Source organism: Callospermophilus lateralis, chromosome 18 (genome assembly GCF_048772815.1).
Source record: "Callospermophilus lateralis isolate mCalLat2 chromosome 18, mCalLat2.hap1, whole genome shotgun sequence".
In the NCBI taxonomy this organism is placed as follows: Eukaryota; Metazoa; Chordata; class Mammalia; order Rodentia; family Sciuridae; genus Callospermophilus; species Callospermophilus lateralis.
Window position 1 is genome coordinate 23,884,222 of NC_135322.1, and position 23,645 is coordinate 23,907,866.

General features: G+C 35.9%; 1 pseudogene; it reads left to right on the plus strand.

The window, feature by feature from the left end:
• The first annotated feature begins 14,536 nt into the window (after positions 1-14,536).
• LOC143384599 (U2 spliceosomal RNA) lies at positions 14,537-14,658 on the plus strand (annotated as a pseudogene).
• The last annotated feature ends 8,987 nt before the right edge of the window (positions 14,659-23,645 follow it).

Here is a 23,645-nt window from a genome sequence, read left to right on the forward strand (position 1 = left end):
TTTTCCTTACCTCTGTTAGGGCTACTTCCAATGAAAACAAAGCCTAGGCAGTGCACTGAGAACTAATTAACTGAGTCAAGTCCAGCAGCTAGCACTAACCCTGCTTGATTTAGAGTCAAATGATGTATCCCTCTAGGGGAAAATGAAGTGAAACCTCAATATTCAACATGTTCCTGCAAATGAAGGCTTCATCCTAGAAGAACAAATTTAGGCAGCCAATTGCAATTGATATACTCATCTTTCCTGCCAAGTATTAACAAGATCGGGTGAAAAAAAATTTTGCTGAGATTCCAGTGAAATCAGAGTTCTTCAGTAGCTCTGCAAAGGCTTTCAAATGACAGTGTATACTTCTTGCCTATACATAGGGCCACTTAAACAGGAAAAAAATGGTGGAGAGTGGACTGAGACCTAATTGAGTGAGACAAGTTTTAAGTAGCTAGCACAAATCATGTTTGTTTTAGAGATCCAAATGCATGCATCCCTATAAGAGAATATGAAGTGAAACCTAAAAAAAACCAAACATTTTCTGCAAATGAATGCTTCAACAATGAAGAATAAAATTTGGGCAGCTAAGTGCAAATGGTATACTAATCTTTCCTGCCAAGCATCAACAGGATCAGGTGAAAAATATTTGCTGAGATTCCAGTAACTCGGAGTTTTGTGGAAGCTCTGCAAACTCTTTCAAATGAAAATATAGTTTCTTGGCTCTGCTTAGGGCTATTTCAATAGGGAAAAAACATAGAGAGCACACTGAGAACTAATTAAATGAGTCAAGTTTCAAGCAGATAGCAGAAACTGTGTTTGATTTAATGTTAACAATGCATGTATTCCTTCAGGGAAAAGGAAGTGTAATGTAAAAATTCAAATAGTTCCTGGAAATGAATTCTTCAACCTTGAAGAATGAAACTTGGATAACTAAGTGCAACTGGTATACTCAACTTTCCTGCCAAAATCATCAAGATCGAGTGAAAAATATTTGCTGATATTCCAGTAAACTCAGTGGTCTTTGGAAGCTCTGAAAACGCTTTCAAATGAAAGTGTATTTTCCTTGCATCTGCTTATGGCTACATCAACAGGGAAACATGCATAGAGATCACACTGGGAAATAACTGAGTGAGTCAAGTTTCAAGAAACTAGTACCAACCATGTTTGATTTAGAGTTCCAAATATATATATATATATATATATATATATATATATATATATATATATATATATATATATATATACATATATATCCCTATTTTAGAAAATGAAGAGAAACCTAAAAATTCAATGTGTTCCTTCAAACAAACTCTTCAAACTAGAAGAAGGAAATTTGGTTGGCCAAGTGAAACTGGTATACTCATCTTTCCTGCCAAGTATCAACACGATTGTTTAAAAAAAAATTTGCTGAGTTTTCAGTAAATTTGCAGTTCTGTGAAAGCTCTGCAAAGCCTTTAAAATGAAAGTGTATTTTCCTTGCCTATAAAGAGGGAAGAAAGCATAGAGAGTGCACTGGGAATTAATTGAGTGTGTCAATTTTTTTTCCTTTTATTTTATTATTTTCATCATTCATACATTTGATTCAAGTGAGTTATACACTTCCATTTTTACCCCAAATACAAATTGCAGAATCACATCAGTTACACATTCACAATGTCTACATAATGCCATATTAGTGACTGTTGTGTTCTGCTGCTTTTCCTATCCCCTACTATCCCCCCTCCCCTCCCCTCCCATCTTCCCTCTCTACCTCATCTGTTGTTGTTCAGTTCTCTCCCTTCCCCCCCTTTCCCCTCACAACCTCATATATGTGATTTTGTATAACGATGAGGATTTCCTTCTGTTTCCATGCAATTTCCCTTCTCTCTCCCTTTCCCTCCCATTACTCATCTCAGTTTAATATTAATCTTTTCCTCATGCTCTTTCCCCCTGCTCAGTTCTTAGTTGCTCTCCTTAAATCAAAGAAGACATTTGGCATTTGTTTTTTAAGGATTGACTAGCTTCACTTAGCATAATCTCTTCTAATGCCATCCATTTCCCTGCAAATTCCATGATTTTGTCATTTTTTAGTGCTGCATGATACTTCATTGTGTATAGATGCCACATTTTTTTATCCATTCATCTATTGAGGGGCATCTAGGTTGGTTCTACAGTCTAGCTAGTGTGAATTGTGCTGCTATGATACGATGTGGCAGTATCCCTATAATATGCTCTTTTAAGGTCCTCAGGGAATAGTTTCAGGAGGGCGATAGCTGGGTCAAATGGTGGTTCCATTCCCAGCTTTCCCAGGAATCTCCATACTGCTTTCCATATTGGCTGCACCATTTTGCAGTCCCACCAGCAATGTACAAGTGTACCATTTTCCCCACATCCTCGCCAGCACTTATTGTTGTTTGACTTCCTAATGGCTGCCAATCTTACTGGAGTGAGGTGGTATTTTAGGGTGGTTTTGATTTGCATTTCTCTGACTGCTAGAGATGGTGAACATTTTTTCATGTACTTATTGATTGACTGTATGTCCTCTTCTAAGAAGTGTCTGTTGAGGTCCTTAGCCCATTTGTTGATTGGGTTATTTGTTTTCTTATTGTTTAATTTTTTGAGTTCTTTGTATATTCTGGAAATTCGGGCTCTATCTGAAGTGTGAGGAGTAAAGATTTGTTCCCAGGATGTAGGCTCCCTATTTACTTCTTTTATTGTTTCTCTTGCTGAGAAAAAACTTTTTAGTTTAAGTAAGTCCCATTTGTTGATTCTTGTTATTAACTCTTGGGCTATGGGCGTCCTATTAAGGAATTTGGAGCCTGACCCCACAATATGTAGATCGGAGCCATCTTTTTCTTCTATCAGGTGCAGGGTCTCTGATTTGATATCAAGCACCTTGATCCATTTTGAGTTAACTTTTGTGCATGGCGAGAGAAAAGGATTCAGTTTCATTTTGTTGCATATGGATTTCCAATTTTCCGAGCACCATTTGTTGAAGATGCTATCCTTCCTCCATTGCATGTTTTTAGCCCGTTTATCAAATATAATATAGTTGTAATTTTGTGGATTGGTTTCTTTGTCCTCTATTCTGTACCATTGATCCACCTGCCTGTTTTGGTACAAGTACCATGCTGTTTTTGTTACTATTGCTTTGTAGTACAGTTTGAACTCTGGTATCGCTATACCTCCAGATTCACACTTTCTACTTAGAATTGCTTTTGCTATTCTGGGTCTTTTGTTATTCCATATGAATTTCATGATTGCTTTATCTATTTCTACAAGAAATGCCGTTGGGATTTTGATTGGCATTGCATTAAACCTGTAGAGAACTTTGGGTAATATTGCCATTTTGATAATGTTAGTTCTGCCTATCCATGAACAGGGTGCATTTTTCCATATTCTAAGATCTTCTTCTATCTCTCTCTTTAGGGTTCTGTAGTTTTCATTGTATAAATCTTTCACATCTTTTGTTAGGTTGATTCCCAAGGTATTTTATTTTTTTGAGGATATTGTGAATGGAGTTGTTTTCCTCATTTCCATTTCAGAAGTTTTGTTGCTGATATACAGGAATGCCTTTGAATTTTGCGTGTTGATTTTATATCCTGCCACTTTGCTGAATTCATTAATTAACTCTAGCAGTTTCTTTGTAGACCCTTTTGTGTCTGTTAAGTATATTATCATGTCATCTGCAAATAGCGATAATTTAAGTTCTTCTTTTCCTATTTTTATGCCTTTAATTTCTTTTGTCTGTCTAATTGCTCTGGCTAGTATTTCAAGAACTAAATTGAATAGAACTGGTGAGAGAGGGCATCCCTGTCTTGTTCCAGATTTTAGAGGGAATGCCTTCAGTTTTTCTCCATTTAGAATGATGCTAGCCTGAGGCTTAGCATCTGTAGCTTTTACAATGTTGAGATAAGTTCCTGTTATCCCTAGTTTTTCTAGTGTTTTGAACATAAAGGGATGCTGTACTTTGTCAAATGCTTTTTCTGCATTTATTGAGATGATCATATGGTTCTTATCTTTAAGTCTATTGATGTGGTGAATAACATTTATTGATTTCCGTATATTGAACCAGCCTTGCATCCCAGGGATGAATCCTACTTGATCATGGTGCACAATTTTTTGAGTGTGTCAATTTTTAAGTAGCTTGAACAACCTGTGTTTGTTTTAGAGTTCCAAATGCATGTATCCCTATAAGGGAATACAAAGTGAAACATAAGAAAACAAAGTGTTACTGCAAATGAACCATTAAACCTACAGAAACGAAATTTGGGCATTCAAGTTTTAATTGTATAGTAATATTTCCTGCCAAGTATCAGCATGATCATTAGAAAAAAATATTGAGTAAGATTCCAGTAAACTCGTAGTACTGTGGAAGCTCTGCAAAGGCGTTGAAATGAAAGTGTATTTTCCATGCCAGAACAAAGCCTAGAGAGTGCACTGAGAACTAATTTAGTGAGTCAAGTTTCAAGGGTCAAGCAAACCATGCTTGTTTTAGAGTTCCAAATGCATGTATCTCTAGAAGGGAAAACAAAGTGAAACCTATAAATTCAAAGTGTTCCTGCAAATGAATGCTTAAATCTTGAAGAATGAAATTCGAGAAGCCAATTGCAACTGTTATTCACATTTGTGCTGCCAAGTATTACCAAGTTCAGGTGAAAAAATATTTGCTGAGCTTCCAGTAAACTAGGAGTTCTCTGGAAGCACTTCAAAAGCTTTCAAATAAAAGTGTATTTTTTCTTGCCTCTCTTTAGGGCTACTTCAAAAAGGAGTGAAGCATAGAGAGTGCACTAAGAACTCTTTGAGTGAGTCGAGTTTCAAGCATATAGCACAAACCATGTTGGATTTAGAGTTTTAATTGCATGTATCCTCATAGGAGAAAAGGAAGGGAAACCTAAAAATTTAAACTATTCTTGCAAACAAATGCTTCAACCTAAAAGAACAAAATTTGGTCAGTCAAGTGCAACTACGATACACATCTTTCCTGCCAAGTATCAACAAGATCGGGTGAAAAAGTATTTGCTGAGATTCCAGTAAACTCTATGTTCCGTGGAAGATCGGCAAATGCTTTCCAATGAAAGTGGATTTTGCTTGCCCCTTCTGACAGCTACCACAACAGGGAATAAAGCACAGAGAGCAAAGTGAGAGGTAATCCAGTGAGTAAAGTTTCAAGCAGCTGCTACAAACCATGTTTGATTAAGAGTTCCAAATGTATGTTTTCCTATATGGGAAAATGAAGTGTAATCTAAAAATTCCAATTTTTCCTGGAAAGGAACACTTCAACCTAGAAAAATAAAATTTGGACAGCCAATTGTAACTTGTATACTCACCTTTCCTCCAAGTAACATCAAGATTGGGTGAAAAATATTTGATGATATTTCAGTAAATTCAGAGTTCTGTGGAAGCCCTTCAAATGCATTCAAATAAAAGTGCATTTTCTTTTGCTTTGCATATGGCTACGTCAACAGAGAATGAACCACAGAAATTGCACTGAGAACTAATTGAGTGAGTCAAGTTTCAAGCAACTAGCACAAACCATGTTTTATTTAGATTTCCAAATGCACATATTCTTATAGGAGAAAAGGAAATAAAACCTAAAAATTCAAAGTGCTGGGGGCCATCAGCCAAGTAGGTATGACAATTTCCTTGCCAGTGTACCCCCATGTTTCTTTAGTGGAAGGACTCATGGAAATAGGACATTTTGCAGCGACATTGCATGTAAGGTGACCTTGCTCAAGGACCAGGGCAGATCCATGTTTAGGGTGTTCCTGGTTTAGCATAATACGAGATTAGGGTGTTTCCCGTTTAGAATAGGGCGTATCCTGCTGCCTGAGTTCCTCTTGAGTTCTTAGGGTAAGAGAATATATTTGGGAGACAGAAGCCCGGTAGGTGTGGATTTGGGCAGAGAACGTGGATTTCCCCAGAACGTGTTTGTAGAAGGCCGGTGTGAGTTCGGGAATAAAGAGTTGCTGTTTGAATCTACAAAGCTGTGAGTGGCTCGTGAATTGTGCCCAGCCAGACTGTGGCATCAAAGGGTTTCAGCAAATGAACTCTTCAACCTAGAAGAAAAAAATTTGGGCAGCCAAGTGCAATTGGTATACTCATCTTTCCTGTCAAGTATCAACATGTTTGACTAAAAAAACATTTGCTGAGATACCAGTAAACTCAGAGTTCTGTTGAAGCTCTGCAAACACTTTCAAATGAAAGGGTATTTTTCTTTCCTATACTTAGGGCTACATAAACAGGCAACAAATCATAGAGAGTGCACTGAGAACTAATTGAGTGGTAAACTTTTAAGTAGCTAGCAAATCCGTGTTTGTTTTAGAGTTCCAAATGCATGTATCCTTAGAAGGGAAAATGAAGTGAAACAGAAAAATTCAAAGTGTTCTTGCAAACGAAGACTTCAATCTAGAAGAACGAAATTTGGGTAGCCAATTGCAACTATTATACACATCTTTGATGCCAAGTATCACTAATTTTGGGTGAAAGAATATTTGTTGAGATTCCAGTAAACTTGAGTTCTGTGGAAGCTCTTCAAAGTCTTTCAAATGAAAGTGTAGTTTTATTCCCTCTGCTTATGGCTATGTCAAAAGGTAAACAAGCATAGAGAGTGCACTAAGAACTAATTGAGTGAGTCAGGTTTCAAGCAGCTAGCAAAAACCGTTATTGATTTAGAGTTTCAAATGCATGTATCCCTATAGGAGCAAAGGAAGTGAAACCTAAAAATTCAATGTATTCCTGCAAACTAATGCTTTAACCTAGAAGAATGAAATTTGGAAAGCCAAGTGCAACTGGAATACTCATCTTTTCTACCAAATATCAACAAGATCAGGTGGAAAAAAGATATTTGCCGAGATTCCAGTAAACACAGAGTTCTCTGGAAGCACTGCAAACACTGTCCAAAGAAAATTTATTTTCTTTGAATCTACTTAGTCCTATTCAACAGGGAACAAAGCTGAGAGAATGCAATGAAAACTAATTGAGTTAGTCAAGTTTCAAGCACATAGCTCAAACCATGTTTGATTTAGATTTTCAAATGCATTTATCCCTTAAGGAAAAATGATGTGTAAACTTAAAGTTGAAATTGTTCCTGTAAACGAGCACTTCAACCTAGAAAAATGAGATTTGGGCAGCCAAGGGCAACAGGTATACTCATCTATCCTGCCAAGTATGAAATGATCAGGTGAAAAAAATATTTGTTGATATTCCAGTAAAATCAGTATTCTGTGGAAGTTCTGGGAACACATTCAAATGAAAATGCATTTTCCTTGCCTCTGCATATGACTTTGTCAACAGGGAACCAAACATAGAGATCAAATTGAGAACTTATTGAGTGATTCAAGTTTCAAGCAGTTAGCACAAACCGTGTTTGATTGGGATTTCCAAATGCATGTATCCTTATAGGGAAAAACAAAGTAAAATCTAAAAATTCAAAGTGTTCCAGCAAATAAACACTTCAATGTATAAGAACGAAATTTGGGCAGCCAAGTGCAAATGGTATACTTATGTTTTCTGCCATGTATCAACAAGATTGGGTGAAAAAAATATTTGCTGAGTTTTCAGTAAACTTTGAATTCTGTGGAAGCTCTGCAAAAGTGTTCCAATAAAAGTGTATTTCCTTGCCTATACTTAGGGTTACTTAAACAGAGAAAAAAGCATAGAGACTGCACTGAGAACTAATTGAGTGAGTCAAGTTTTTAGTAGCTAGCAAAAACTGTGTTTGTTTTAGAATTCTAAATGAATGTATCCCCATAAGGGAAAACAAAGTGAAATGTAAAAATTCAAAGTGTTCCTTCAAATGAACACCTCAACCTCAAAGAACGTAATTTGGAAGCCAATGGCAACCGGTATACACATCTTTGCTGCCAAGTATCACCAAGTTCGGGTGAAAAAAATGTTTGCTGAGATTCCATTAAATTTGGAGTTTTGTGGAAATTATTTAAAGTCTTTCAAATGAAAGTGTATTTTCCTTGCCTCTTCTGAGGGCTACTTCAACAAGGAACAAAGCATAGAGAATGAACTAAGAACTAATTGAGAGACTAAACTTTCCAACAGCTACCACAAACCGTGTTTGAGTTAGATTTTCAAATTCATGTATCCCTATATCAGAAATGAAATTGAAACCAAAAAGCCAAAGTGTTCCTGCAAATGAATTCTTCAAACTAGAAGAACATAATTTGGGCATTCAAGTGCAAATGGTATACTAATTTTCCAGCCAAGTATCAACAGATTGGGTGAAAAAATATTTGCTGAGATTTCAATAACTCAGAGTTCTGTGGAAGCTCTGAAAATTTATTTATATATAAGTATATTTTCCTTGCCTCTGCTTAGGGCTACTTAAACAATAAAAATAGCCTACAAAGCACACTGAGTACTAATTAAGTGAACCAAGTTTCAAGCATCTAGCAATAACCGTGTTTGATTTAGAGTTCCAAATGCATGTATCCCTATAGCAGAAAAGGAAGTGAAAACTAAAAATTAAATGTGTTCCTGCAAAGGAACTATTGAATCTAGAAGAATGAAATTTGGGCAGCCAAGTTATAATGGTATACTCATCTTTCCTGAAAGATATCAATACGTTTAGGTGAAAAAAATATTTGCTGAGATTCCAGTAAAATCGAAGTGCTTTTGAAGCTGTGTAAATGCTTTCAAATAAAAGTGTATTTTCCTTGCCTATACTTTGGGCTACTTGAACTGGGAACAAAGCATAGTGAGTGCACTGAGAACTAATTGAGTGAGTCAATTTTTATGTAACTAGAAAAAATATTGTTTGTTTTAGAGATCCAAATCCAAATATCCCTCTAAGAAAAAATAAAGTGAAACCTAAAAATTCAAAGTTTTCCTGGAAATGAATGCTTCAACCTAGAAAAACAAAATTTGGGCAGCCATTTGCAACTGGTATACACATCTTTGCTGGCAAGTATCACCAAGTTAAGTAGAAAAAATATCTGCTGAGCTTTCAGTAACTAGGAGTTCTGTGGAAGCTCTGCAAGCTTTTTCAAATGAAAGTATATTTTACTGCCTCTGCTTAGTCCTTTTTCAACAGGGAAAAAAAGGATAGAGAGCACACTGAGAACTAATTAAGTGAGTCAAGTTTCAAGCAGCTAGCACAAACTGTGTTTGATTTAGAGTTAGCAATGAATGTATCTCTATAGGGGAAAATGAAGTGTAACCTAATAATTGAAATTGTTCCTGGAAACAAACGCTTCAACCTAAAAAAACGAAATTTGGACAGACAGGTGCAAATAGTATATGCATCTTTACTGCCAAGTATCAACAAGATCGGGTGAAAAAATATTTGCAGTGATTCCAGTAAAATCAGAGTTCTGTGGAAGCACCGAAAAGGCTTTAAAATGAAAGTGTATTTTCAAGGCCTCTGCTTAGGGGAACTTATACAGGGAAAAAGCATAGAGAGTGCACAGAGAACTAATCGAGTGAGTCATGTTTTAAGTGGCTAGCACAAACCATGTTTGTTTTAGAGTTCCATATGCATGTATCCCTATAGAAAAATATGAAGTGAACCTAAAAAAAAGTGTTCCTGCAAATGAACACTTCAACATAGAAGAACAAAATGTGGGCAGCTAAGTTCAAATGGTATACTAATCTTTCCTTCCAAGTATCAACTAGATTTGCTGAGATTCCAGTAACCAGGAGTTCTGTGTAAGCTCTGCAAACACTTTTAAATAAAAGTATATTCTTGCCTCTATGTGGGGCTACTTCAACATGGAAAAAAACATAGAGAGCACACTGAAAACTAATTAAGAGAGGCAGGTTTCAAACAGGTAGCACAATCCATGTTTGATTTAGAGATACCAATGCATGCATCCCTATAGGGGAAAAGAAAGTGTAACCTAAAACTTCAAATTGTTCCTGGAAACAAATGCTTCAAACTGGAGAAACATAATTTGGTCAGCCAAGTGAAACAGGTATAATAATCTTTCCTGACAGGTATCATCAAAGTTGGGTGAAAAATATTTGCTAATATTCCAGTAAATTCAGAGTTGTGTGGAAGGTCTGCAAATGCTTTCAAATGAAAGTGTATTTTCCTTGCCTCTGCTTATGGCGACTGTAACAGAACCAAGCATAGAGATTGCACTGAGCACTAATTGACTGAGTCAAGTTTCAAGCAGCTAGTACAAACCATGATTGATTTAGAGTTTCAAATATATATATCCCTTTATGGGAAAATGAAGTGAAAACTAAAAAATCAAAGTGATCCTGCAAACCAATGCTTCAACCTAGAAGAATGAAATTTGCACAGCCAAATGGAACTGGAATACTCATCTTTCTGCCAAGTATCAACAAGATGGGATGAAAAAGTATTTGCTGAGATTCCAGTAAACACGGAGTTCAGTGGAAGCTCTGCAAATGCTTTCAAATGAAAGTGGATTTTGCTTACCCCTTCTGATGGCTACTTCAACAGGGAATAATGCATAAAGAGTGCAGTGATAGCAAATCGAGTGAGTCAAGTTTCAAACAGCTAGCCCAAATCATGTTTATTTTAGAGTTCAAAATGAATATATGCAAATTATGAAGTGAAACTTAAAAATCAAAGTCTTCCTGCAAACAAAAGCTTCAACATAGAAGAACAAAATTAGGGCAACCAAATGCAAATGATATAGTAATCTTTCCTTCTAATTATCAACAAGATCGGTTGAAAAAATATCTGCTGAGATTTCAGTAACTTGGAGTTCTGTGGAAGCTATGCAAATTCTTTCAAATGAAAGTATATTTTTTGTCACTTCTTAGGCCGTTTTCAACAGGAAAAAAATAGAGAGAGTGTACTGTGAACTAATCAAGCGAGACAAGTTTTAAGCAGCTAGCACAAACTGTGTTTCATTTACAGTTAGCAATGCATGTATCCCTATAGGTGAAAACGAAGTGTAACCTTAAAATTCAAATTGTTCCTGAAAACGAACACTTCAACCTAAAAGAATTAAATTTGGACAGCCAAGTAAAACTGGTATACTCATGTTTCATGCCAAGTGTCATCAAGATCAGGTGAAACATATTTGATGATATTCCAGTAAATTCGGAGTTGTGTGGAAGCTCTGCAAACGCTTTCAAATTAAAGTGTATTTTCCTTGCCTCTGCTTATGGTGACATTAACAGGGAACCAAGCATAGAGATTGCACTGAGAACTAATTGAGTGAGTCAAGTTTCAAGCAACTAGAACAAACCATGTTTGTTTTAGAATTCCAAATGTATGTATCCCTATATGGGAAAACAAAGTGAAAACTAAAAAAAAAATGAAAGTGATCCTGCCAACGTATACTTCAACCTAGAAGAATAAAATTTGCACAGCCAAATGTAATTGGAATACTCATCTTTCTGCCAAGTGTCAACAAGATAGTATGAGAAAGTATTTTCTGAGATTCCAGTAAACTCGGAGTTCTATGAAAACTCTGCAAATGCTTTCAAATGAAAGTGCATTTTGCTTGTCCCTTCTGTCAGCTACTTCAACAGGGGATAAAGCATAGAGAGCAAACTGAGAGCTAATCAAGTGAGTCAAGTTTCAAACAGCTAGCCCAAACCTTGTTTATTTTAGAGTTCCAAATGCATGTATGCCTATAAGAAAAAATGAAGTAAAACCTAATAAATCGAAGTGTTTCTGCAAATGAATGCTTCAACAGAGAAGAACAAAATTTTGGCACCAAGTCTCAAATGGTATACTAATCATTCCTGCCAAGTATCAACAAGATCGGGTGAAAAACTATTTACTGAGATTCCAGTAACTTGGAGTTCTGTGGAAGCTCTGCAAACACTTTCAAATGAAAGTATATTTTCTTGCCTTTGATTCAGCCTATTTCTACAGGCAAAATGTGTAGAGAAAGCAATGAAAACTAATTAACTGAGTCAAGTTTCAAGAAGCTTGCAAAAACTGGGTTTGCTTTAGAGTTAGCAATACATGTATCCCTAATGAAGTGGAACCTAAAAATTGAAATTGTTCCTGAAAACAATTGCTTCAACCTACAAAAACGAAATTTGGACAGCGAAGTCCAACTAGTATAGTCATCTTTCTTGCCAAGAATCAATAAGATCAGTTGAAAAAATATTTGTGGAGATTACAGTAAAATCAGAGTTCTGTGGATGGTCTGCAAATGCTTTCAAATGAAAGTGTATTTTTAATGCCTCTGCTTAGGGATACTTCTAATGGTAACAAAGCATAGAGAGTGCACAGAGAACTAATGGAGTGAGTCAAGTTTCAAGCACTTAGCACAAACAGTGTTTGATTTAGAGTTTTAAATGCATGTATCCATATAGGGGAAAAGAAAGTGACACCTAAAAATTCAAATTGTTTCTTGAAAAAAACTTAAACTGAGAAGAACGAAATTTAGACAGCAAACTGCAACTTGTATATTCATCCTTCCTTCCATATATCACCAAGATATGTTGAAAAAATATATTCTGAGATTCCAGTAAACTCAGAGTTCTGTGGAACTCTGCAAACGCTTACAAATGAAAGTGTATTTTACTTGACTCTGCTTAGTGATATTTCAACGGGGAATAAAGCATAGAGAGTGCACTGAGAACTAATTGAGTGAGTCTATTACAAGAAGTTCTAACAACCAATGTTTTATTTAGAGTTCCAAACGCATATATCCCTATGGGGGAAAACAAAGTGAAATCTAAAATTCAAAGTGTTCCTGCAAGCGAATGCTTCAACATAGAATTATGAAATTTGGAAAGAAAAGTGCAACTGCAATACTCATCTTCCCTACCTAGTATCAACAAGATTGGGTGAAAAAGTATTTGCTGAGATTCCAGGAAACTTGGAGTTCTATGGAAGTTCTGAAAACGCTTTCAAATGAAAGTGTATTTTCCATGCCTCTGTTTAAAGATTCTTCTACAGGTAACAAAGCATAGAGAGTGCACTGAGAACTAAGCAAGGGAGTCAAGTTTCAAGCAGCTATCCAAAACCCTGTTTATTATAGAGTTTCAATTGCATATATTTTTTTAAGGGAATATGAAGTGAAACCTAAAAAATCAAAGTGCTCCTGCAAACCAACACTTCAACCTAGAAGAATGAAATTTGGGCATCCAAGTTCAAATGGTATACTAATCATTCCAGCCAAGTATCAACAACATCAGGTAAAAAAATATTTGCTGAGATTTCCGTAACTCGGAGTTCTGTGGAAGTTCTGCAAATTCTTCCATAAGAAAGTATAGTTTTTTTTTGGATTCTGCTTAGGGATACTTCAAGAGTGTTAAAGGCCTAGAGAGTGCACTGAGAACTAATTAAGTCAGTCAAGTTTCAAGGTGCTAGAAAAAAACTGTATTTGATTTAGAGATTCAAATGCATGTATCACTATAGGTGAAAAGGAAGTGAAACCTAAAAATCTAAAGTGTTTCTGAAACGAAATCTTAAACCTAGAAGAATGAAATTTGAGCATACAAGTGCATTATGTATACACATCTTTCTTGCCAAGTATCAACAATTTCGGGTGAAAAATATTTGCAGGTATTCCATTAAATGCAGAGTTATGTCGAAGCTGTGCAAATGCTTTCAAATGAACGTGTATTTTCAATGTCTCTGCTTAGAGATAATTCAACAGGTAACAAAGCATAGAGACCACACTGTGAACTAATTAAGTGAGTGAAGTTTCAAGCAGCTAGTATAAACCGTATTTATTTTAGAGTTCCTAATGCTTGTATCCTTATAGGGGAAAAGGTAGTAAAACGTAATAATTCAAAGTGTCCTACAAATGAACGCTTCAACCTAGAAGAAAAAACTTTGGGCAGCCAAGTGCAAATGGTATTTTCATCTTTCCTGTCAAGTATCAACAAGATATGGTGAAAAAAAAATTTGTTAAGATTCCAGTAACTCAAAGTACTTTGGAAGCTCTGCAAACTGTTTCAAATGAAAGTATATTTTCTTGCCTCTGCTTAGGCCTATTTCAACAGAAAAAAGGATAGAGACCCCATTGAGAACTAATAAAGTGAGTCAAGTTTCACGAAGCTAGCACAAACTGTGTTTGATTTAGAGTTAGCAATGCATGTATCCCTATAGGGGAAAATGAAGTGTAACCTAAAAAATGAAATTGTTCCTGGAAGCGAATGCTTCAACCTAGAAAAACGAAATTTGGATGGCCAAGTGCAACTGGTACACTCACCTTTCCTGCCAAGTATCAACAAGATTGGTTGAAAAAATATTTGCAGCAATTCCAGTAAAATCGGAGTTCTGTGGAAACACTGCAAACACTTTCAAGTGAAAGTATATTTTCAATGCCTCTGCTTAGGGATACTTCTACAAGGAAAAAGCATAGAGAGAACACAGAGAAATAAATGAGTGAGTCAAGTTTTAATTGGCTAGCACAAACCATTTTTGTTTTAGAGTTCCAAATGCATGTATCTCTATAAGAAAATATGAAGTGAACCTAAAAAAACAAGGTGTTCCTACAAATGAACAGTTCAACATAGAAGAACGAAATTTGGGTAGCCAACCTCAAATGGTATACCAATCTTTCCTGCCAAGTGTCAACAAGATCAGGTGAAAAAATATTTGCTGAGATTCCAGGAACTCAGTGTTCTGTGGAAACACTGCAAACCCTTTAAAATTATTCTTACCTCTATCGCTTCTCGGCCTTTTGGCTAAGATCAAGTGTAGTATCTGTTCTTATCAGTTTATTCTTACCTCTGCTTAGGGCTATTTCAACATGGAAAAAAGCTCAGAGAGTGCACTGAGGACTAATTATGTGAGGCAAGTTTCAAAAAGGTAGCAAATTCCGTGTTTGCTTCAGAGTTAGCAGCACATGCATCCCGATAATGGAAAAGAAAGTGTAACCTAAAAATTCAATTATTCCTGGAAACAAAAGCTTCAACCTAAAAAAAAAAAAAACATAATTTGGACAGTCAAGTGCAACTGGTATACTGATCTTTCCTGCCAAGTATCATCAAGATCGGGGGAAAAATATTTGCTGATATTCCAGTTAAATTCAGAGTTGTTTGGAAGCTCTGCATACGCGATCACATGAAAGTGTATTTTCATTGCCTCTGCTTAGGAGACGTTAAGAGGGAACAAAGCATAGAGATCCCACTGAGAAATAATTGAGTGAGTCAAGTTTCAAGAGCTAGTACAAACCATGTTTGATTTAGAGTTCCAAATATATGTATCCCTATATGGGAAAACGGAGTGAAACCTAAAAATTCAAAGTGTTTCTGCAAACGAGTGATTCATCCTAGAAGAACACAATTTTCACAGCCAAATGGAACTGGAATACTCACCTATCTGCCAAGTATCAACAAGATCGGATGACAAAGTATTTGCTGAGATTCCAGTAAACACCGAGTTCTGTGGAAGCTCTGCAAATGCTTTCAAATGAAAGTGGATATTGCTTGCCCCTTCTGATGGCTACTTCAACAGGGAATGAAGCATAAAGAGTGCACTGAGAGCTAATCGAGAGAGTCAAGTTTCAAAAAACTAGCCCAAATCGTGTTTATTTTAGAGTTCCAAATGGATGAATGCCTATAAGAAAATATGAAGTGAAACCTACAAAATCAAAGAGTTTCTGAAAATGAAAGCTTCAACATAGAAGAACGAAATTTGGCCAGCCAGATGCAAATGATATACTAATCATTTCTGGCCAGTATCAACAAGATCAGGTGAAAAAATATTTGCTAAGATTCCAGTAACTCGGAGTTCTGTGGAAGCTCTGCAAATGCTTTCAAATGAAAGTGGATTTTGCTTGCCCCTGCTGACAGCTACTTCAACAGGGAATGAATCATAGAGGGCACACTTAGAGCTAATTCCGTGAGTCAAGTTTTGAATACCTAGCCCAAACCTTGTTTATTTTAGAGTTTCTAACGCATGTATCCCTATAAGAAAATATGAAGTGAAACCTAAAAAAATCAAAGTGTCCCTGCAAACGAATGCTTTTACCTAGGAGAACGAAATTTGGGCAGCCAAGTGCAAATGGTATACTAATCTTTCTGGCCAATTTTCAACAAGATTGAGTAAAAAAAAATTTGCTGAGATTCCAGGAATTTGGAGTTCTGTGGAAACTCTGCAAACTCTTTCAAATGAAGGTATATTTTCCTTGCCTCTGCTTAGTGCTATTTCAAAAGGGAAAAAAAAGATAATGAGTGCACTGAAAACTAATTAAGTGAGTCAAATTTCAAGAAGCTAGTACAAACTGTGATTGATCTAGAGTTAGCAATGCATGTATTCCTATATGGGAAAACAAAGTTTAACCAAAAAATTGAAATTGTTCCTGGAAACGAATGCTTCAACCTAGAAAAATGAAAATTGGATAGCCAAGTGCAAGTAGTATACTCTTCTTTCTTGCCAAGTATCAACAAGATCGGTGAAAAAGTATTTGCTGAGATTTCAGTAAACTCAGAGTTGTGTGGAAGCTCCACAAACGCTTTCAAAAGAAAGTGTATTTTCAATGCCTCTACATATGGATACTTATACAGGAAACAAAGCATAGAGAGTGCACAGAGAACTAATGTAGTGAGTCAAGTATCAAGCAGCTAGCACAAATGGTGTTTTATTTAGAGTTTTAAATGCATGTATCCTTATAGGGAAAAAAAACAAGTAAAACAAAATAATTCAAATTGTTCCTTGAACGAAAGCTTAAACCGAGAAGAACAAAATTTAGGCAGCCAACTGCAACTAGTATATTCATCTTTCCCTTCCATGTATCACCAAGATAAGTTGAAAAAATATTTGCTGAGATTCAAGTAAACTCAGAGTTCTATGGAACTCTGCAAACGCTTACAAATTAAAGTGTATTTTACATGCCTCTGTTTAGGGCTTCTTCAACAGGCAATAAAGCAAAGAGAGAAGACTGAGAACTAATGGAGTGCATCTATTATAAGAAGCTGGCACAAATCGTATTTGATTTAGAGTTCCAAATGCATGTATCCATATGCGGGGGAAAAGTGAAATCTAAAAATTCAAAGTGTTTCTACAAACAAGCACTTCAACCTAGAATTAGGAAATTTGGACAGCCCAGTCAAACTGGTATACTCCTCTTTCTTGCCATTTATCAATAAGTTGACGTAAAAAAAAATATTTGCTGATATTCCAGGAAAATCATAGTGCTTTTGAAGCTCTGAAAAAGCTTTCAAATGAAAGTGTATTTTCCTTGCCTATACTTAAGACTACTTCAACTGGGAAGAAAGCATAGAGAGTGCACTGAGAACTAATTGAGTGAGTCAAGTTTTAAGTAGCTAGAATAAAACGTGTTTGTTTTAGTATTGCAAATCCATGTATCCCTCTAAGGGAAAATGAAGTGAAACCTAAAAAGTTCAAAGTGTTCCAGCAAATGAATGCTTCAACCAGAAGAACAAAATTTGGGAATTCAAGTGTAACTGTATGCACATCTTTGTTGCCAAGTATCACCAAGTTCAGTTGAAAAAATATTTGCTGAGATTCCACTAGACTAAAGTTATACGGAAGTACTTCAAAGACTTTCAAATAAAAGTGTATTTTCCTTGCCTGTGCTTAGGGATACTTCAACAAGGAATGAATCATAGAAAGCACACTAAGAACTAATTCAGTGAATCAAGTTTCAGGCAGCTAGCAAAACCGTGTTTGGTTTAGAGTTTTAATTGCATTTATCCCTATAGGGGACAAGGAAGTGAAACATAAAAATTCAAATTGTTCCTGGAAATGAACGCTTCAACCTAGAAGAACAAAATTTGGATAGACAAGTGCAACTGGTGTACTCAACTTTCCTGCCAAGTATCATCAAGATCAAATGAAAAATTTTTGCTGACATTCCAGTAAAATCAGAGATCTGTGGACTCACCGCAAAAGCTTTCAAATGAAAGTGTATTTTCAATGCCTCTGCTTAGGGCTACTTCTACAGGAAACAAAGCATAGGGAGTGCACAGAGAACTAATGGAGTGAGTCAAGTTTCAAGCAGCTGGCACAAATTGTGTTTTATTTAGAGTTTTACATGCATGTATCCACTTAGGGAAAAAGAAAATGAAAACTAAAAATTCAAGTTGTACCTTGAAAGAAAACTTAAACCGAAAAGAATGAAATTTAGGAAGCCCCCTGCAACTGGTATATTCATCTTTCATTCCATTTATCACCAAGATACGTTGAAAAAATATTTGCTGAGATACCATTATTCTCGGAGTTCTTTGGAACTCTGCAAAAGCTTACAAATGAAAGTGTATTTTACTTGCCTCTGCTTAGGGCTACTTCAACAGGAAAAAAAAGCATAGAGAGCGCACTGAGAACTAATCGAGTGAGCCTATTACAAGAAGCTAGCACAAATCCTGTGTGATTTAGGGTTCCACATGCATGTATCCTTATAGGAGAAATCAAGTGAAATCTAAAAGTTTAAAGTGTTCCTGCAAACGAATGTTTCAACCAAGAATATCAAAATTTGGACAGCCAGTGAAACTGCAATAATCATCTTCCCTGACAAGCATCAACAATATTGGGTGAAAAAGTATTTGCTGAGATACCAGTAAAATCATAGTTCTGAGGAAGCTCTGTAAACACTTTCAAATGACAGTGTATTTTCCAAGCCTCTGTTTATGGATACTTCTACAGGTAACTAAGCATAGAGAGTGCACTGAGAACTAACTGAGTGAGTCAAGTTTCAAGCAGACAGCCCCAACCGTGTTTATTTTAGAGTTCCAAATACATATATCCCTATAAGGGAATATGAAGTGCAGCCAAAAAAATCAAAGTGCTCCAACAAACGAATGCTTCAACCTAAAAGAATGAAATTTGGGCAGCCAACCTCAAATGGTATACTAATATTTCCTTCCAAGTATCAACAAGGTCAGGTGAAAAAATATTTGCTGAGATTCCAGTAACTCAGAGTCTGTGGAGGCTCTGTAAATTCTTTCAAATGAAAGTATATTTTTCTTGCATCTGCTTAGGGCTACTTCAACAGGAAAAAAAGCCTAGAGAGCGCACTGAGAACTAATTAAGTCACTCAAGTTTCAAGGAGCTAGCAAAAGATGTGTTTGATTTAGAAATCCATATGCATGCATCCTATAAAGAAAGAGGAAGAGAAACCTAAAAAATCAAAGTGTTCCTGAAACGAACGCTGAAACCTAGAAGAATGAAACTTGGGCCTCCAAGTGAAACTCGTATACCTACCTTTTGTCCCAAGTATCAACAAGCGCGGGTGAAAAAATATTTGCTGATATTTCATTAAACACAGAGTTCTGTCGAAGCTCTGCAAATGCTTTCAAATAAAAGTGTAGTTACCTTGCCTCTGCTTAGGGCTACTTCAACAGGGAATAAAGTATAGAGAGCACACTGAGAGCTATTCGAGTAAGTAAGGTTTCAAAGAGCTAGCACAAACCGTGTTTATTTTAGGGTTCCAAATGCATGTATCCCAATCAGAAAATATGAAGTGAAACCTAAAAAATCAAAGTGTTCTTTAAACATACATTTCAACCTAGAAGAACGAAATTTGGACAGCCAAGTGCAAATGGTATACTAATCTTTCCTGCCAACTATCAACAATATTGGGTTAAAAAATATTTGCTGAGATTCCAGTAACTCGGAATTCTGTGGAAGCTCTGCAAATGCTTTCAAATAAAAGTATATTTTTCTTGCCTCTGCTTAGAGCTGTTTCTACAGGGAAAACAGTCCAGTGAGCATGCGGAGAACTAATTAAGTGATTTAATTTTCAAGAATCTAGCAGAAATTGTGTTTTATTTACAGTTACCAATGCATGTATTCTTATAGGGGAAAACGAAGTGTAACCTAAAAATTCAAATTGTTCCTGGAAACGAACTCTTCAACCTAGAAGAACAAAATTTGGACAGCCAAGTGCAACTGGTATACTCATCTTTTGTGCCAAGTATCATCAATATTGGGTGAAAAATATTTGCTGATATTCCAGTGAATTCGCAATTTTGTGGAAGCTCTGCCCATGCTTTCAAATGAGAGTATATTTTCTTTGCCTCTGCTAATGGCTATGTTAACAGGAAACCAAGCATAGAGATCACACTGAAAATTAATTGAGTGAGTCAAGTTCCAGGCAGCTAGTCCAAACCATGTTTGATTTAGAGATCCAAATGTATGTATCCCTATATGGGTAAACAGAGTGAAAACTAAAAAATCAAAGTGTTCCTGCAAACGAATGATTCAACCTAGAAGAACAAAATTTGGACAGCCAAATGCAACTGGAATACTTATCTTTTCTGACAAGTATCAACAATATCAGATGAAAAAGTATTTGCTGGAATTCAAAAAACTCTGAGTTCTGCAGAAGCTCTGCAAATGCTTTCAAATGAATGTACATTTTCCTTCCCCTTCTTACAGGGAATAAAGCATAGAGAGCACACTTTGAACTAATTGAGTGAAACAAGTTTAAGAAGCTAGTCCAAATCATGTTTGATTTAGAGTTTTAATTGCATGTATCCCTATAGGAGAAAAGGAAGTGAACCTAAAAATTCAAAGTGTTCCTGCAAACGAATGCTTCAACCTAGAAAAATAACATTTGGACAGCAAAGTGCAACTGGAATACTCATCTTTCCTGCCAAGTATCAACAAGATCAGATGAAAAAGCATTTGCTGATATTCCAGTAAACTCAGAGTTCTGTGGAAGTTCTGCAAAGGATTTCAAATATAACTAGATTTTTCTTGCCCCTTGTGAAGGCTAATTCAACAGGGAATGAAGCATAAATAGTGCACTGAGACCTAATCGAGTGAGTCAGGTTTAAAACAGCTAGCCCAAACCATGTTTATTTTAGGGTTCCAAATGCATGCATCCCTATAAGAAAATATGAATTGAAACTTAAAAAAATCAAAGTGTTCCTGCAAACAAACGATTCAACATAGAAGAAGAAAATTTGGGCAGCCAAGTTCAAACGATATACTGATCTTTCCTGCAACATATCAATAAGATCAGGTAAAAAAATATTTGCTGAGATTCCAGTAACTCAGAGTTCTGTTAAAGCTGTGCAAACTCTTTCAAATTAAAGTATATTTCCTGGCCTCTCCTTAGGGCTATTTCAACAGAAAAAAAAGTATAGAGAGCACACAGAGAACTAATTAAGTGAGTCAAGTGTTAAGTAGCTATCACAAATTAAGTTTCATTTAGAGTTACCAATACATGTGTCCCTATAGGGGAAAAGAAAGTGTAACTTAAAAATTCAAATTGCTCCTGGAAACAAATGCTTCAATTTTGAAGAACAAAATTTGGATAGCCAAGTGCAACTGGCATACTCAACTTTCCTGCGAAGTATCATCAAGATTGGAATAAAAATATTTGCTGATATTCCAGTAGAATTGGAGATCTGTGGAAGCACTGTAAACACTTTCAAATGAAAGTGTAGTTTCAATGCCTCTGCTTAGGGCTACTTCTACAGGGAATAAAACATATGGAGAGCACAGAGAACTAATGGAACTAATGAGTGAAGTTTAAAGTAGTTAACACAAACCATGTTTGATTTAGAGTTTTATATGCATGTATCCCCTTAGGGAAAAGGAAGTGAAACCTAAAAATTCAAGTTGTTCCTTGAATGAAAACTTAAACTGGGAATAACGAAATTTAGGCAGCCTCCTGCAACTGGTATATTCACCTTTCCTTCCATGTAACACCAAGATATATTGATAAAAATATTTGCTAAGATACCAGTAATCTCAGAGTTCTGTGGAACTCTGCAAACACTAACAACTGAAAGTGTATTTTACTTGCCTTTGCTTAGGGCTACTTGAACAGGGAATAAAGCATAGAGAGCACACTGAGAACTAATGGAGTGAGCCTATTACAGGAAGCTAGCACAAACCTTGTTTTATTTAGAGTTTTAATTGCACGTATCCCTATAGGAAAAAATGAAGTGAAACCTAAAAATTCAAAGTGTTCCTGCAAACGAATGCTTCAACCTAGAAGAACACAATTTGGACAGCTAAGTGCAACTGTATTACTCATTTTTCCTACCAAGTATCAACAATATCGGGTGAAAAAATATTTACAGAGATTCCAGTAAATTCGGAGTTGTGTGGAAGTTCTCAAATGCTTTCAAATGAAAGTGTATTTTCTTTGCTTCTGCTTATGGCTTTGGTAAAAGGGAATGAAGCATAGAGATTGCACTGAGAACTAATTGAGTGAGTCAAGATTCAAGCAGCTAGTACAAACCATGTTTCATTTAGAGTTCCAAATACATGTATCTTTATATGGGAAAACAAAAAGAAAACTAAAAAAAAAATCAATGTGTTCCTGCAAACGAATGCTTCAAACTAGAAGAATGAAATTTGGACAGCCAAATGCAACTGGAGTACATATCTTTCCTGCCAAGAATCAACAAGATCGAATAAGAAATGAATTTGTTGAGACTCCAATAATCTCGGAGTTCTGTGGAAGCTCTGCAAATGCTTTCAAATGAAAGTGGATTTTGCTTACCCCTTGTGATGGCTACATCAACATGGAGTAAAGCATAGAGAGCACACTGAGAGCTAATAGAGTGAGTCAACTTTCAAACAGCTACCCCAAACTGTGTTTATTTTAGAGTTCCAAATGCATGTATCCGTATAAGAAAATATGAAGTGTTAACTAAAAAATCAAAAGAATTCCTGTAAACGAACGCTTAAACATAGAAGAATGAAATTTGGGCAGCCAAGTGCAAATGGTATACTAATCTTTCCTGCCAAGTATCAACAAGATCGGGTGAAAACATATTTGCTGAGATTCCAGTAACTTGGAGTTCTTTGGAAGCTCTGCAACTTTTTTAAATGAAAGTATATTTTCTTGCCTCCACTATGACCTTTTACAACAGGGAATTAAGGATAAATAGTGCACTGAGAACTAATTAAGTGAGTCAAGTTTCAAGAAGCTAGCACAAACTGTTTTTGATTTAGAGTTAGCAATGCATATATCTCTATAGGGGAAAATGAATTGTAACATAAAAATTGAAATTGTTCCTGGAAAAAAACGCTTAAACTTAGAAAAACAAAATTTGGACAGCCAAGTGCAACGAGTATACACATCTTTCCTGCCAAGTACCAATAAGATTGGGTGAAAAAATATTTGCAGAGATTTAAGTAAAATTGGAGTTCTGTGGAAGCACTGCAGAAGCTTTCAAACAAAAGTGTATTATCCATGTCTCTGCTTAGGGATGCTTCTACAGGGAAGAATGCTTAGAGAGCACACAGAGATATAATCCAGTGAATCAAGATTTAAGTAGTTAGCACAAACCATGTTTTTATATAGAGTTCCAAATGCATGTATCCGTATAAAAAAATATGAAGTGTAACCTAAAAAACCAAAGTGTTCCTGCAAATGAAAGCTTCAACATAGAAGTACAAAATGTGGGCAGCTAAGTGAAAAAGGTATACTCAACATTTCTGCCATGTATCAACAAGATCGGGTGAGAAAATATTTGCTGAGTTTCCAGTAACTCGGAGATCTGTGGAAGGTCTGCAAACTCTTTCAAATGAAAGTATATTTTCAACGCCTTTACTTAGGGCTGTTTCAACATGGAACAAAGCATAGAGAGTTCACAGAGAACTAATGGAGTGAGTCAAGGTTGAAGCAGCTAGCACAAACTGTGTTTGATTTAGAGTATTAAATGCATTTATCCCTATAGGGGAAAAGGAAGTGAAACCTAAAAATTCTAGTTGTTTTTTGAATGACAACTTAAACCAAGAAGTACAAAATTTAGGCTACTGCAACTGGTATGTTCATGTTTTATTCCATGTATCACCAAGATATGTTGAAAAAATATTTGCTGAGATACCAGTAATCTCAGTGTTC